Genomic DNA, 14,271 nt, shown 5'->3' with positions numbered 1-14,271 from the left:
TTATTTAATCCCACAATTTTGTGAATTTTCCAATTTTCTTAATGTTATTGATTTCTAACTTTGTCCCATTATGGTCAGAAAAGATACATTGTATGTTATCTGTCTTTTAAAATGTGTTGTGACTTAATTTGTGGCCTAAAACATGGTCTATTCAGGGAAATGTCACATGTACACTTGAGAAGAGTGGGCTTTCTGTTGTTGTTGGGTAGAATATTCTGTATATGTTGATGGATCTATTTGGTTTGTTGTTTTTTAAGTCCTGTATTTCCTCACTTATCTTCTCTCTGGTTGTTCTTTCTGTTGTTCTGTGTGGGGCATTGAACTCTCTCCAACTTCTATTGAATGGTCTGCTTCTCCCTTCAGTTCTGTCCATTTGTCTTTCACATATTTTGATGGTCTGTCATTAGGTACATAAATATTTGTAATTATAATATCTTCTTGCAGTATTGAAATTTTGATTAATATATGATGACCATCTTTGTCTCTTGAAACCTTTTTTGATTTAAAGTCTGTTATGTCTGATATTAGAATAGCCACCTCTGCTCTCTTTTGCTTACTGTAAGAATGGAATATCTTTTTCCACCCTTTTACTTCTAACCTGTTCGTGTCTTTGGATCTCAAGTCTCTTGTACGTAGCATATGGTTGGATCATGTGTTTTTATCCATTCTGCCAGTCTCTGTCTTTTGACTGGAGAGTTCAGTCCATTTACATTTAAAGTAATTACTGATAAGTAGGGATTTCTGTTGGAGAGTTCAGTCCATTTACATTTAAAGTAATTACTGATAAGTAGGGATTTCTGTCATTGTGGTATTTGTTTTCTATATGCCTTATAGCTTTTTTCTTCTTCTAGTGTTATTGAGATGTAATTGACATATAGCACTGTATAAGTTTAAGGTGTACAGCATAATGGTTTGACTTATATACATCATGTTTACCACAGTAAGTTTAGTGGTCATCCATCATCTCATATAGATACAAAATAAAAGAAAAATAATTTTTTCCTTGTGATAAGAACACTTAGGATTTATTCTGTTAAAAATATTCTTATAAAACATACAGCAGTGTTAACATTTCTCATGTTGTACATTACATCCCAAATACTTACGTATCTTATATAATTGGAAGCCTTATAGCTTCTTTGTAGCTCAGTTCCTGCATTAGTATTCTCTTTTCTGTTAAGTTGATTTTTTTTGTACTGAAATGTTTAAATTCCTTTCTTGTTTCCTTTTTTGTCCATTCTATGGCTATTTTCTTTGTGGTTACCATGGGGATTACATTTACTATCCTAAAGTTTTAATACTCTAATTTGAATAAATACCAGCTTTACTCCAGTAACATACAAAAAGATTGCTCCTTTACAGCTCCAGTTTTGGTGGAGTCTTCAGGGTTTCCTATATATGACATCATGTCATCTGCAAAGAGTGACAGTTTTACTTCATCTCTTCCAGTTTGAATGTCTTTTCTTTTCTTTTCTTGCCTAATGGCTCTGGCTAGGACTTCCAATACTATGTTGAATAAAAGTGTTGAGAGAGGGCATCCTTTCTTGTTCCTGTTATTAGAGGAAAATCTTTCAGCTTTTCCCCATTGAGTATGATGTTAACTGCAGGCTTGTCATATATGGCAGTGGTCCCCAACCTTTTTGGCACCAGGGACTGGTTTCGTGGAAAACAGTTTTTCCATGGACGGGGGGGTGGTGGTTCAGGCGGTAATGCGAGCGATGGGGGGCGATAGGGAGCGGCAGATGAAACTTTGCTTACTCGCCCGCCGCTCACCTCCTGCTGTGTGGCCCAGTTCCCAACAGGAACTGGGGTTTGGGGACCCCTGATATATGGCCTATATTGTGGTATGTTCCCTCTATACCCAGTTTGATGTGAGCTTTTATTGTAAATGAATATTGAATTTTGTCAAATGCTTTTTCTGCATCTGTTGAAATGATCATATGATTTTTGTCTTTCATTCTGTTAATGACACATTATCACACTGATTTGCAGGTATTGTACCATCTTTGCATCCCAGACTAAATCCCATAGTGTATGATCCTTTTAATGTATTGTTGAATTTGGCTTGCTAATGTTTTGTTGAAGATTTTTGCATTTATGTTAATCAAGGATATTGGCCTGTAATTTTTTTTCTTGTAGTGTCCTTGTCTGGTTTTGATATTGGGGTTACTAATAATTCTTTTGAATCACTAGTCTCTTAGATTTGGAGCTACAAGTCAAAGTTATAGTACTACTGGCTTTTAAACTAATAATTTTTTTGTATTTTAAGTGTATTAGTCTCTTAAATTAGGTAGAAAACAGAAAGTGTAGTTACAGACCTTTTTTTTTTTTAATTTTTAGAAATTTCATGTAATGTCTGAAACATTTATATGAACATATTTCCATACAAATAACCCAAAGAAGGTTTAGTATTAGTTGTTTTTTTGTTTGTTTTTTTATACTGCAGGTTCTTATTAGTCATCAGTTTTATACACATCAGTGTATACATGTCAATCCCAATCACCCAATTCAGCACACCACCATCCCCACCCCACCACGGTTTTCCCTGCTTGGTGTCCATACGTTTGTTCTCTACATCTGTGTCTCAACTTCTGCACTGCAAACTGGTTCATCTGTATCATTTTTCTAGATTCCACATACATGCGTTAATATACGATATTTGTTTTTCTCTTTCTGACTTACTTCACTCTGTATGACAGTCTCTAGATCCATCCACGTCTCAACAAATGACTCAATTTCGTTCCTTTTTATGGCTGAGTAATATTCCATTGTATATATGTACCACAACTTCTTTATCCATTCGTCTGTCGATGGGCATTTAGGTTGCTTCCATGACCAGGCTATTGTAAATAGGGCTGCAATGAACATTGGGGTGCATGTGTCTTTTTGAATTATGGTTTTCCCTGGGTATATGCCCAGTAGTGGGATTGCTGGATCATATGGTAATTCTATTTTTAGTTTTTTAAGGAACCTCCATACTGTTCTCCATAGTGGCTCCACACCCACTCCAGCATTTGTTGTTTGTAGATTTTCTGATGATGCCCATTATGACTGGTGTGAGGTGATACCTTATTGTAGTTTTGATTTGCATTTCTCTAATAATTAGTGATGTTGAGCAGCTTTTCATGTGCTTCTTGGCCATCTGTATGTCTTATTTGGAGAAATGTCTATTTAAGTCTTCTGCCCATTTTTGGTTTGGGTTGTTTGTTTCTTTAATATTGAGCTGCATGAGCTGTTTATATATTTTGGAGATTAATCCTTTGTCCGCTGATTTGTTTGCGAATATTTTCTCCATTCTGAGGGTTGTCTTTTCGTCTTGTTTATGGTTTCCTTTGCTGTGCAAAAGCTTTAACTTTCATTAGGTCCCATTTGTTTATTTTTGTTTTTATTTCCATTACTCTGGGAGGTGGGTCAAGAAAGATCTTGCTGTGATTTATGTCAAAGAGTGTTCTTCCTATGTTTCCCCCTAAGAGTTTATAGTGTCCGGTCTTACGTTTAGGTCTTTAATCCATTTTGAGTTTATTTTTGTGTATGGTGTTAGGGAGTGTTCTAATTTCATACTTTTACATGTAGCTGTCCAGTTTTCCCAGCACCACTTATTGAAGAGACTGTCTTTTCTCCATTGTATATCTTTGCCTCCTTTGTGTTAGTTTAGTTGACCATAGGTGTGTGGGTTTATCTCTGGGCTTTCTATCTTGTTCCATTGATCTATGTTTCTGTTTTTGTGCCAGTACCATATTGTCTTGATTACTGTAGCTTTGCAGTATAGTCTGAAGTCAGGGGGTCTGATTCCTCCAGCTCCGTTTTTTTCCCTCAAGACTGCTTTGGCTATTCGGGGTCGTTTGTGTCTCCATACAAATTTTGAGGTGATTTGTTCTAGTTCCATAAAAAAATGCCATTGGTAATTTGATAAGGATTGCATTGAATCTGTAGATTGCTTTGGGTAGTATAGTCATTTTCACAATATTGATTCTTCCAATCCAAGAACATGGTATATCTCTCCATCTGTTGGTATCATCTTTAATTTCTTTCATCAGTGTCTTATAGTTTTCTGCATACAGGTCTTTTGTTTCCCTAGGTAGGTTTATTCCTAGGTATTTTATTCTTTTTGTTGCAATGGTAAATGGGAGTGTTTCCATAATTTCTCTTTCAAAATTTTCATCATTAGTGTATAGGAATGCAAGAGATTTCTGTGCATTAATTTTGTATCCTGCAACATTACCGAATTCATTGATTAGCTCTAGTAGTTTTCTGGTAGCATCTTTAGGATTCTCTATGTATAGTATCATGTCATCTGCAAACAGTGACAGTTCTACTTCTTCTTTTCCAATTTGTGTGCCTTTTATTTCTTTTTCTTCTCTGATTGCCATGGCTAGGACTTCCAAAACTATGTTGAATAATAGTGGTGCAAGTGGACATCCTTGTCTCGTTCCTGATCTTAGAGGAAATGCTTTCAGTTTTTCACCATTGAGAATGATGTTTGCTGTGGGTTTGTCGTATATGGTCTTTATTATGTTGGTGTAGGTTCCCCCTATGCCCACTTTCTGGAGAGTTTTTATCATAAATGGGTGTTGAATTTTGTCAAAAGCCTTTTCTGCATCTACTGAGATGATCATATGGTTTTTCTTCTTCAATTTGTTAATATGGTGTATCACGTTGATTGATTTGCATATATTGAAGAATCCTTGCATCCCTGGGATGAATCCCACTTGATCATGGTGTATGATCCTTTTAATGTGTTGTTGGATTCTCTTTGGTAGTATTTTGTTGAGGATATTTGCATCTATATTCATCAGTGATATTGGTCTGTAATTTTCTTTTTTTGTCGTATCTTTGTCTGATTTTGGCATCAGGGTGATGGTGGCCTCAGAGAATGAGTTTGGGAGTGTTCCTTCCTCCACAACTTTTTTGGAAGAGTTTGAGAAGGATGGGTGTTAGCTCTTCTCTAAATGTTTGATAGAATTCACCTGTGAAGCCATCTGGTCCTGGACTTTTGTTTGTTGGAAGATTTTAAATCACAGTTTCAATTTCATTACTTGTGATTGGTCTGTTCATATTTTCTATTTCTTCCTGGTTCAGTCTTGGAAGGTTATACCTTTCTAAGAATTTGTCCATTTCTTCCAGGTTGTCCATTTTATTGGCATAGAGTTGCTTGTAGTAGTCTCTTAGGATGCTTTGTATTTCTGCAGTGTCTGTTGTAACTTCTCCTTTTTCATTTCTACTTTTATTGATTCGAGTCCTTTCCCTCTTTTTCTTGATGAATCTTGCTAATGGTTTATCAATTTTGTTTATCTTCTCAAAGAACCAGCTTTTACTTTTATTGATCTTTGCTATTGTTTTTTTGTTTCTATTTCATTTATTTCTGCTCTGATCTTTATGATTTCTTTCCTTCTGCTAACTTTGGGTTTTATTTGTTCTTCTTTCTCTAGTTCCTTTAGATGTAAGGTTAGATTGTTTACTTGAAATTTTTCTTGTTTCTTGAGGTAGGATTGTATAGCTATAAACTTCCCTCTTAGAACTGCTTTTGTTGCATCCCATAGGTTTTGGCTCATCGTGTTTTCATTGTCATTTGTCTCTAGGTATTTTTTGATTTCCTCTTTGATTTCTTCAGTGATCGCCTGGTTATTTAGTACCGTATTGTTTAGCCTCCATGTGTTTGTGTTTTTTCGTTTTTTTTCCCTTTAATTGATTTCTAATCTCATGGCGTTGTGGTCAGAAAAGATGCTTGATATGATTTCAGTGTTCTTCAATTTACCAAGGCTTGATTTGTGACCCAAGATGTGATCTATCTTGGAGAATGTTCTGTGCACACTTGAGAAGAAAGTGTAATCTGCTGTTTTTGGATGGAATGTCCGATAAATATCAATTAAATCTATCTGGTCTATTGTGTCATTTAAAGGTTGTGTTTCCTTATTTCTTTTCATTTTGGATGATCTGTCCATTGGTGTAAGTGAGGTGTTAAAGTCCCCCACTGTTACTGTGTTACTGTCGATTTCCTCTTTTATAGCTGTTAGCATTTGCCTTATATATTGAGGTGCTCCTATGTTGGGTGCACATATATTTATAATTGTTATATCTTCTTCTTGGATTGATCCCTTGATCATTATGTAGTGTCCTTCCTTGTCTCTTGTAACATTCTTTATTTTAAAGTCTATTTTATCTGATATGAGTATTGCTACTCCAGCTTTCTTTTAATTTCCATTTGCATGGAATATCTTTTTCCATCCCCTCACTTTCAGTCTGTATGTGTCCCTAGGTCTGAAGTGGGTCTCTTGTAGACAGCACATAGATGGGTCTTGTTTTTGTATCCATTCAGCAAGCCTGTGTCTTTTGGTTGGAACATTTAATCCATTCACGTTTAAGGTAATTATCGATATGTATGTTCCTATGACCATTTTCTTAATTGTTTTGGGGTTTTTTTGTAGGTCCTTTTCTTCTCTTGTGTTTCCCACTTAGAGAAGTTCCTTTAGCATTTGTTGTAGAGCTGGTTTGGTGGTGCTTAATTCTCTTAGCTTTTGCTTGTCTGTAAAGCTTTTGATTTCTCCATCGAATCTGAATGAGATCCTTGCCAAGTAGAGTAATCTTGGTTGTAGATTCTTCCCTTTCATCACTTTAAGTATATCATGCCACTCCCTTCTGGCTTGTAGAGTTTCTCCTGAGAAATCAGGTGTTACCCTTTTGGAAGTTCCCTTGTATGTTATTTTTCGTTTTTTCCCTTGCTGCTTCCAATAATTTTTCTTTGTCTTTAATTTTTGCCAATTTGATTACTATGTGTCTCGGCGTGTTTCTCCTTGGGTTTATTCTATATGGGACTCGCTGCGCTTCCTGGACTTGGGTGGCTATTTCCTTTCCCATGTTAGGGAAGTTTTCGACTATAATCTCTTCAAATATTTTCTCAGGTCCTTTCTCTCTCTCTTCTCCTTCTGGGACCCCTATATTGCGAATGTTGGTGTGTTTAATGTTGTCCCAGAGGTCTCTTAGGCTGTCTTCATTTCTTTTCATTCTTTTTTCTTTATTCTGTTCCGCAGCAGTGAATTCCACCATTCTGCCTTCCAGGTCACTTATCCATTCTTCTGCCTCAGTTATTCTGCTATTGATTCCTTCTAGTGTAGTTTTCATTTCAGTTATTGTATTGTTCATCTCTGTTTGTTTGTTCTTTAATTCTTCTAGGTCTTTGTTAAACATTTCTTGCATCTTCTCGATCATTGCCTCCATTCTTTTTCCGAGGTCCTGGATCATCTTCACTATCATTATTCTGAATTCTTTCTCTGGGACGTTGCCTATCTCCACTTCATTTAGTTGTTTTTATGGGGTTTTATCTTGTTCCTTTATCTGGTACCTATCCCTCTGCCTTTTCATCTTGTCTGTCTTTCTGTGAATGTGGTTTTTGTTCCACAGGCTGCAGGATTGTAGTTTTTCTTGCTTCTGCTGTGTGCCCTCTGGTGGATGAGGCTATCTAAGTGGCTTGATGAGAGGAACCATCGTTACAGTAACACAAGCTTTTATAATTCCCCATGTATTTACCTTTATTGAAATATTTCTTTCTCAGTTCAGCTTCATTTTACTGCCTATTGTCCTTTCATTTCTGTGTGCAGGATTCCCTTGAGCATTTCTTGCAGGGCAGGGGTGTTGGTCACTGACTCCCTCAGCTTTTGTTTATCTGGGAATTTCTTAATTTCTCCCTCACTTTTGATGGACATTTTTGCCACAGATATAATTATTGGTTGATAGTTTCTCTCTTTTAGCATTTTGAGTATATCAGTCTCTGGCCTCCAAACTTTCTGATGAGAAATCTGTTGATAATCTAATTGAAGATCCCTTGTATGTGATGATTCACTTCCCTCTTGCTGCTTTCAAAATTCCCTCTTTGTCTTCAGCTTTTCAAAGTTTGATTATAATGTGTCTTAGTGTAGGTCTTTGGGTCCTTTGAGCTTCTTGGATATTCATACTCATATCTTTCATCTTGAAGTTTTCATTCATTATTTCTTCAGATATTTTCTCTGCCCTTTTCTCTATCTCTTCTCCTTCTGGCACTCTTATGATGTGTCAGTTGGTACTTGCTGGTGTCCCACAGGTTCATTAGGTTCTGTTTGCTTTTCTTAGATCTTTTTTTCTTCCTTTTCCTCACACTCAATAATTTCCATTGTCCTGTCTTCATGTTCACTGATTCTTTCTTCTGCCTGCTGAAATCTGTCTTTGAATCCTTCCAGTGAATTTCTCATTGCAATTACTGTACTTTTCATCTCCAAAATTTCTTTTGGCTTCCTTTTTGGGTTTTCTTTCTCTGTATTGATACTTCCATTTTGTTCACGCATTATTTTCTTGACTTTTCGACATCTTCTTTTATTTTTCTGAGCATCTTTAAGACAGTTGTTTTAAAGTCTTTAGTATATCTTCCATCAAATCTTTTTCTAGGACAGTTTCTGTTGATTTATTTTTTTCCCTGAATGGGCCATATTTTCCTGTCTCTGTATGCCTTGTGATTTTTTTGTTGAACAAAAGACATGTAAATCTAATAATGTAGTAACTCTGGAAATCAGATTTTCCTCCTTGCCTGGGGTATGCTGTTTTTAATGTTTTTGTTGATTGGTTTTGGTTTTGGTTTTAGTTTTTGATTTTGATTGTTGCAGACTGTTTTTGTACCAACATCAGCCTTAAGTATGAAGTTAAGGTCTTCTCAGGTCTTTTTTGAGCCTTTCCCTGGGCATGCACAGTCACTTTCTAATTTTCCCCATATATGCAGTTGTTTTTGAATATCCTAGTCTTGAATGTCTGACTCCCAAAAGAGGAAAAAGGAAAGAAGTCAAAGTGGCAGAAAAAAGGGTGTCAGCCCTTTAAATCCCCAAGAAGTCACTTCAGCTAAGAGGGAGGGGCTTTCAACAAGGGAGGGAGGTGCAGCAGCAATGGCTGCCCAGCTTTTTGCACCTCAGAAGCAGCAGTCAGCATTCAGAGCACAGCTCCCCAGTATTTGAACGACAGGGTCCGTTTTGCCTATCCTGGCTCCCACAAGCTGTGTGCAAGCTGCTCAAGGAACCTGAGAGTAGCTTCCTGCCACATGGCTGGGGTGGGGGATGAGTGGCTACTGTGCTAAGAGCTAAAATTGGCAAAAATTAATCACGGCTTACTGTCTGAGCCTTCCCTGGATGTTACTGAGTTCCAGAATATTTCATCAGACAAATTCTGCTGGTGTAATTGCTACCTAGGTAGGGGGACAGATGTCTGGTGCTTCCTACTCCACTATCTTCCCAGAATCCTCTCCTTACATTGTTTCTCATTTGTTTTGTCTTGGATATTTAAAAAGTGGTAAATTTAAAATTGACAAGCTTTTATGAATGGGAATAACCCTATGGCAGGAAGTTATAATTGCCACAGGTATCTGCAGCAGACTGCTGCAGAATTGATGCAAAAGGTCTTCAGTGATAGGATCCATGCATTCCTTAACTGAAGCTTTACCCTTACATCTGACTAAAGAAACATACTGTAATAAAAATGATTGAGAGTAAACGTATTATATAGAATACCTTGAATCTAATTTAGTTTCAGAATAAGCCTGAAGTGTCTGCTTTGTCACAACAGATAACTGGCAACATCTCAAAACTGGGCTGTTACTCTGTGGTCGAGAAAGGCATCCTTAGAGGATGAAACTAAAGAGAGAAGTTATTTGCTTCAACACACCTAACATATATTGACGGAACAAACATAGGATAACAACAATAGGTGTTCTGGTTCCAACAGGAAGAAATTCAAGATGAAAAAATAAAGTCGCCGGCTAATGACATTTCTGATACCCAGCCCAGCAAATGTTGCAGACCTGTTGACTAGGTCTCAAAGCCTGGGAATACTTCTCCGTGCTTTTCAGCTTCACCCTCTTGGTTCTCGGTTCTGCCCTCTGAGTCATCCTTCATTTTTGATGAAAGGCAGCACATTTGCAGCTGAGTAGCTTTATCAGCTTGCTTCCTGCCAAGAGAATTTTGGAAACCTCATGGCCTCCTTTCATTTTGTACCCTTTTTGTCCCTTTCCTTCCAAGTTGGCAGTGTTTCTGCTGAAATAAATTTCTCAAAAAACTTACTAGTCTTCTGTGAATTTCTCTGGGATTCACTCCAGTAGAAAAAAAAGACGCATCCCCTCAGATCTTTCCAAGATAATCCTTTCTCTGTTTCAGGCTCGTGCTAGAATGGCTGATGGGCAGTGCCTTTGAAGTTCCTAGAGGCTCTCTGGTTTAATTGAAAGGATCTGTGAGACACACCCTTAATCACCTGAAAGGGACCTTTGTCTAACTGAATAGTCTGAGGTTTTGATCTTTCTGAGGTTTTAGCAAAAGGTTATATCATCACAGTCTCAACCTCTTCTATGGAGCTGGCTTTCCTGACAGTGAATCTCTTTAATTTCAGTGTCTTTTGCCATCTGTAGAGTCAACTTTTAAATCAAGTCCTATTTCCTTTTTACTTAAGTTTTAACCTCAGTTTCTCTCTCTCTCCCCTTCCCTCCCTCTCCCTCTCTCCCTCCTTCTCTCTTCCCTCTCCCTTCCTCTGTCTCTCTGTCTGTCTGTCTCTGTCTCTGTCTCTGTCTCTCTCTCTCTCTCACTCTCAACTTTTACCATAAGTGGCAAGGAGAAATCAGGTGGTACTTTCAAAATATTGCTTGGAAATTTCTTGCACTGTATATACAAGCTTGTTGCTTACAAATGCTGCTTCCCACATAATGCAGGATACAATTTCACTAAGCTTTCTGCCAACAAAGCAAGGATCTCCCTTCCTCCAGTTTCCAATAACGTGTTTCTTATTTTCTTGTTACTGGGCACAATGCGTCCATCACTTGGGGTGCTTAGCCAAATGAAGACACCAAGTACTTTTGATTAAAGCAGAAGCATTTATTCCTTGTGACAAGTAAGGAGACAGGGAGATAGCTCTCAAAGCCTTGTCTCCCAGCACAGCAGGATCAGGGAAGTTTAAGCTATGGGTGCATGCATATTCATGAAGGGGCAAGTGTGATTTTCCACGTAGAGGAGGAGTTCCAGATGGGCTTGCACGGTACAACAACATGCTCAAACACAGTTGCAGGTTCAAAAATAGTGGCAATCCCCCACCCTTGGGGTGGAGATTTTAGCTTTAAAATGAGGCAAAGGTCACTCTAGGTTGACAAAAGCCAGCCACCTTCCACTGTAGGGGGCCAAAAAGTAAAAAAAAAAAAAAAAATGTACTTTAGGCTGATCTGTACCTTTGGAACAGAACCTGGGAGTCATTATGACTGATTTATTATCTTTGCTGTGGTTTCTTCTCCCTCCTGATAAGTCATTTGTTCCTGCATTCTTTGTTCTATTTAAAAATTGTTATTTAGTGAGACCTATCCTTTGTTTCCACATGAAGACCCAGGAGGCCATAATTCATCTTTTTCCAAGTCATCGGTAAACAGAACACAAAAGAGTTCTAAAATTCACGCTCTGGGTCTCTACCTAAGTTTGTCTAGTGCGTGTTACCACTTCTCTCATTGCCTATTATTTTACTTCTGTAAGATATGACATACTCTGGTTTGACCTCACCCCTTCCTTATTACTGCCTGGCCAGCACTTCTGAGCTCTCACCGGCAGTGTCCTTTTTTTGGGGGGGGACGGGGGACACACTGCACGGCATGCAGGATCTTAGTTCCCCGACCAGGGATCGAGTCCATGCCCCCTGCAGTGAAAGCGTGGATTCTTAACCACTGGACTGCCAGGGAAGTCCACCACTGGTGTCCTTAAAATCCAGATGTCAACTAAAAATCTGTTGAAGGCATTTTAGGCTGTCTCTGTCATGCTACCCAAATTCTTCCTGTCTCCTCTCACTATCCAGTTCCAAAGACATTCCCACATTTTAGATATTTGTTAGAGCAGTAACCCACTTCCATATACCAAACTCTGTACTAGTTTTCAATTGTTGTGTAACAGATCACCACAAATGTAGTGCCTTAAAACAACAAAAGTTTGCTATCTCATGCTTTCTATGGCTCAGGTGTCCAGGCACAGCTTAGCTGGGTCCTCTGTCTCTGGTCTTACAAAGCTGAAATCAAGGTAACAGCTGGGCTGCATTTTCATAAGGAGGCTCAAGTTTGGAACAGAATCTGCTTTCAAGCTCATGAGAGTTGTTGGTAGACTCATTTCCTTGCAGCTGCATAAGGACCCCAGCTCCTTACTGGCTGTGACCTAGAGGCCTCAGGTACACATTAGTCCCCTGCCATGTGGCGGTCTCATGGGTCCTCTCCGAACATGGCAGCTTATTTCATCAAGACCAGCAGCAGAATCCTCACTCCAGTCTGCTGAGATTATGTTACATTATATAAGACTCAATCATGGGAGTGACGTCATATGACCTTTGCCATATTCTCTTGATCAGAGGCAAGTCACAGGTTCTGCCTACCCCCGAGGTGAGTACAGGAGTGTGACTCATTGGGAGTCACCTTAGGATATGTACCCCAAAGATGGTATAGTAGGGTGAACAATGTCCCCCAGAGATATCAAGTTATAATCCTTGGAAACTGTAAATACTACCCTATTTGGTGAAAAAGGGGGACTTTACGGTTGTAATTAAGATAGAGATCTTCAGATAAAGGGATTGTCTTAGATTATTTGAGTGGGTACTGAATGCAATCACACGTATTCTTATAGGAAGGGGGCAGAAGGGGATCGGACATGTACACAGAGGAGAAGGCCATGTGAACATGGAGTAGAGAGAAATTTAAGATGTCGGCCTTGATTGAAGATTGAAGTGGTGCAGCTACAGCCAAGTAATGCCGTAGCCATAATCTCCCCCTTGAGCCTCTGTGGTGTGTATGGCCTTGTTCACTTTAATTTCTGTCTGGTAATACTGCTGTTACTCTTCTGGCCTCCAGAACTGGGAGAGAATCAATTTCTGTCTCAAGCCACCCAATTTGTCACAGTTTTGTTGCATCAGCCGTAGGAAATGAATACAGATGGATATTAATTGATGCATCATTGTTACTTTTTTAATGCATTTCACTGATTACTCAGTCAGATTAAGTATCTTTTCATAAGGTTCTTGACTGTCCAAGTGTTTTCTTCTGAGTTTTTCAATTTGTCTTTCGTCTCTTTTTTTAAAAAAGAAACAAAGATAAGAAAATTACTCAGTGTCTTATTGATTTAGTAAAAATACTTTAGATACTCTGATTACTAATGCTATGTCAGTTGTCCATGTTACTGAAGAGATATTTCTTTTCTTCCAATCTATAGCTTGTCTTTCTACCTTATACAGGGTGTCTTCTGCGTTCAGAAGTTTTTTATACCCTTTTATTTAATTATGGAAAATTTTAAACATACCCAAAAGAAGAGAGAATAGTATAATGCATCTTCAGTGTACATAATCTTCAACAATTATCAGCGCTTTTTCCCAGAATTATTTATCTTTTCCTTTAGATTGTGAGCCTTTTGTGCATTATCTAAAAAATCTTTAAATAAAGACTGTGTTGCTGTTATTTGTGTAACTGAGTATTTCTGTCATGGTAAAACACTCATTCTTTTTGTGATAACACTTGTTCTTTCTAGCCTTTTCTTTCTTTTTTTTTAACATCTTTATTGGAGTATAATTGCTTTACAATGGTGCATTAGTTTCTGCTTTATAACAAAGTAAATCAGCTATACATATACATATATCCCCATATCTCCTCTATCTTGCATCTCCCTCCCATCCTCCCTATCCCACCCCTGTAGGTGGTCACAAAGCACCGAGCTGATCTTCCTGTGGTATGAAGCTGCTTCCCACTAGCTATCTATTTTACATTTGGTAGTGTATATATGTCCATGCCACTCTCTCACTTCGTCCCAGCCTACCCATCCCCCTCCCCGTGTCCTCAAGTCCATTCTCTACATCTGTGTCGTTATTACTGTCCTGCCCCTAGGTTCTTCAGAACCTTTTTTTTTTTTTAGATTCCATATATATGTGTTAGCATACGGTATTTGTTTTTCTCTTTCTGACTTACTTCACTCTGTATGACAGACTCTAGGTCCACCCGCCTCACTACAAAGAATTCAATTTCGTTTCTTTTTATGGCTGAGTAATATTCCATTGTATATATGTGCCACATCTTCTTTATCCATTCATCTGTCGATGGACACTTAGGTTGCTTCCATGTCCTGTCTATTGTAAATAGTGCTGCAATGAACATTTTGGTACATGACTCTTTTTGAATTATGGTTTTCTCAGGGTATATGCCCAGTAGTGGGATTGCTGGGTGGTATGGTAGTTCTGTTTTTAGTTTTTTTTTTTTTTTTTTTAATTAAT

General features: G+C 38.0%; 1 protein-coding gene and 1 pseudogene across 6 annotated transcripts in view; one reads left to right on the top strand and one right to left on the bottom strand.

The window, feature by feature from the left end:
• The window catches only part of FAM13A (family with sequence similarity 13 member A), a 343,034-nt gene that overhangs the window by 101,822 nt on the left and 226,941 nt on the right, over nucleotides 1–14,271 (top strand). The window contains exon 1 of one of the 6 annotated variants that reach the window (XM_036852676.1): nucleotides 4,452–4,456. The exons of the other annotated variants lie outside the window; for them this stretch is intronic. The gene's annotated coding sequence lies outside the window, so the exon portion shown is untranslated. Of the gene's footprint in view, nucleotides 1–4,451; nucleotides 4,457–14,271 lie in introns of those variants that run through there. 6 annotated transcript variants of the gene reach the window in all.
• Nucleotides 1–14,271, bottom strand: part of LOC118895831 — a 37,669-nt pseudogene that overhangs the window by 16,540 nt on the left and 6,858 nt on the right.

This window comes from Balaenoptera musculus, chromosome 5 (genome assembly GCF_009873245.2).
Source record: "Balaenoptera musculus isolate JJ_BM4_2016_0621 chromosome 5, mBalMus1.pri.v3, whole genome shotgun sequence".
Classification (NCBI taxonomy): Eukaryota; Metazoa; Chordata; class Mammalia; order Artiodactyla; family Balaenopteridae; genus Balaenoptera; species Balaenoptera musculus.
The sequence above is the reverse complement of the archived record's forward strand: the minus strand, read 5'-3'. Positions and strand labels throughout refer to the sequence as shown.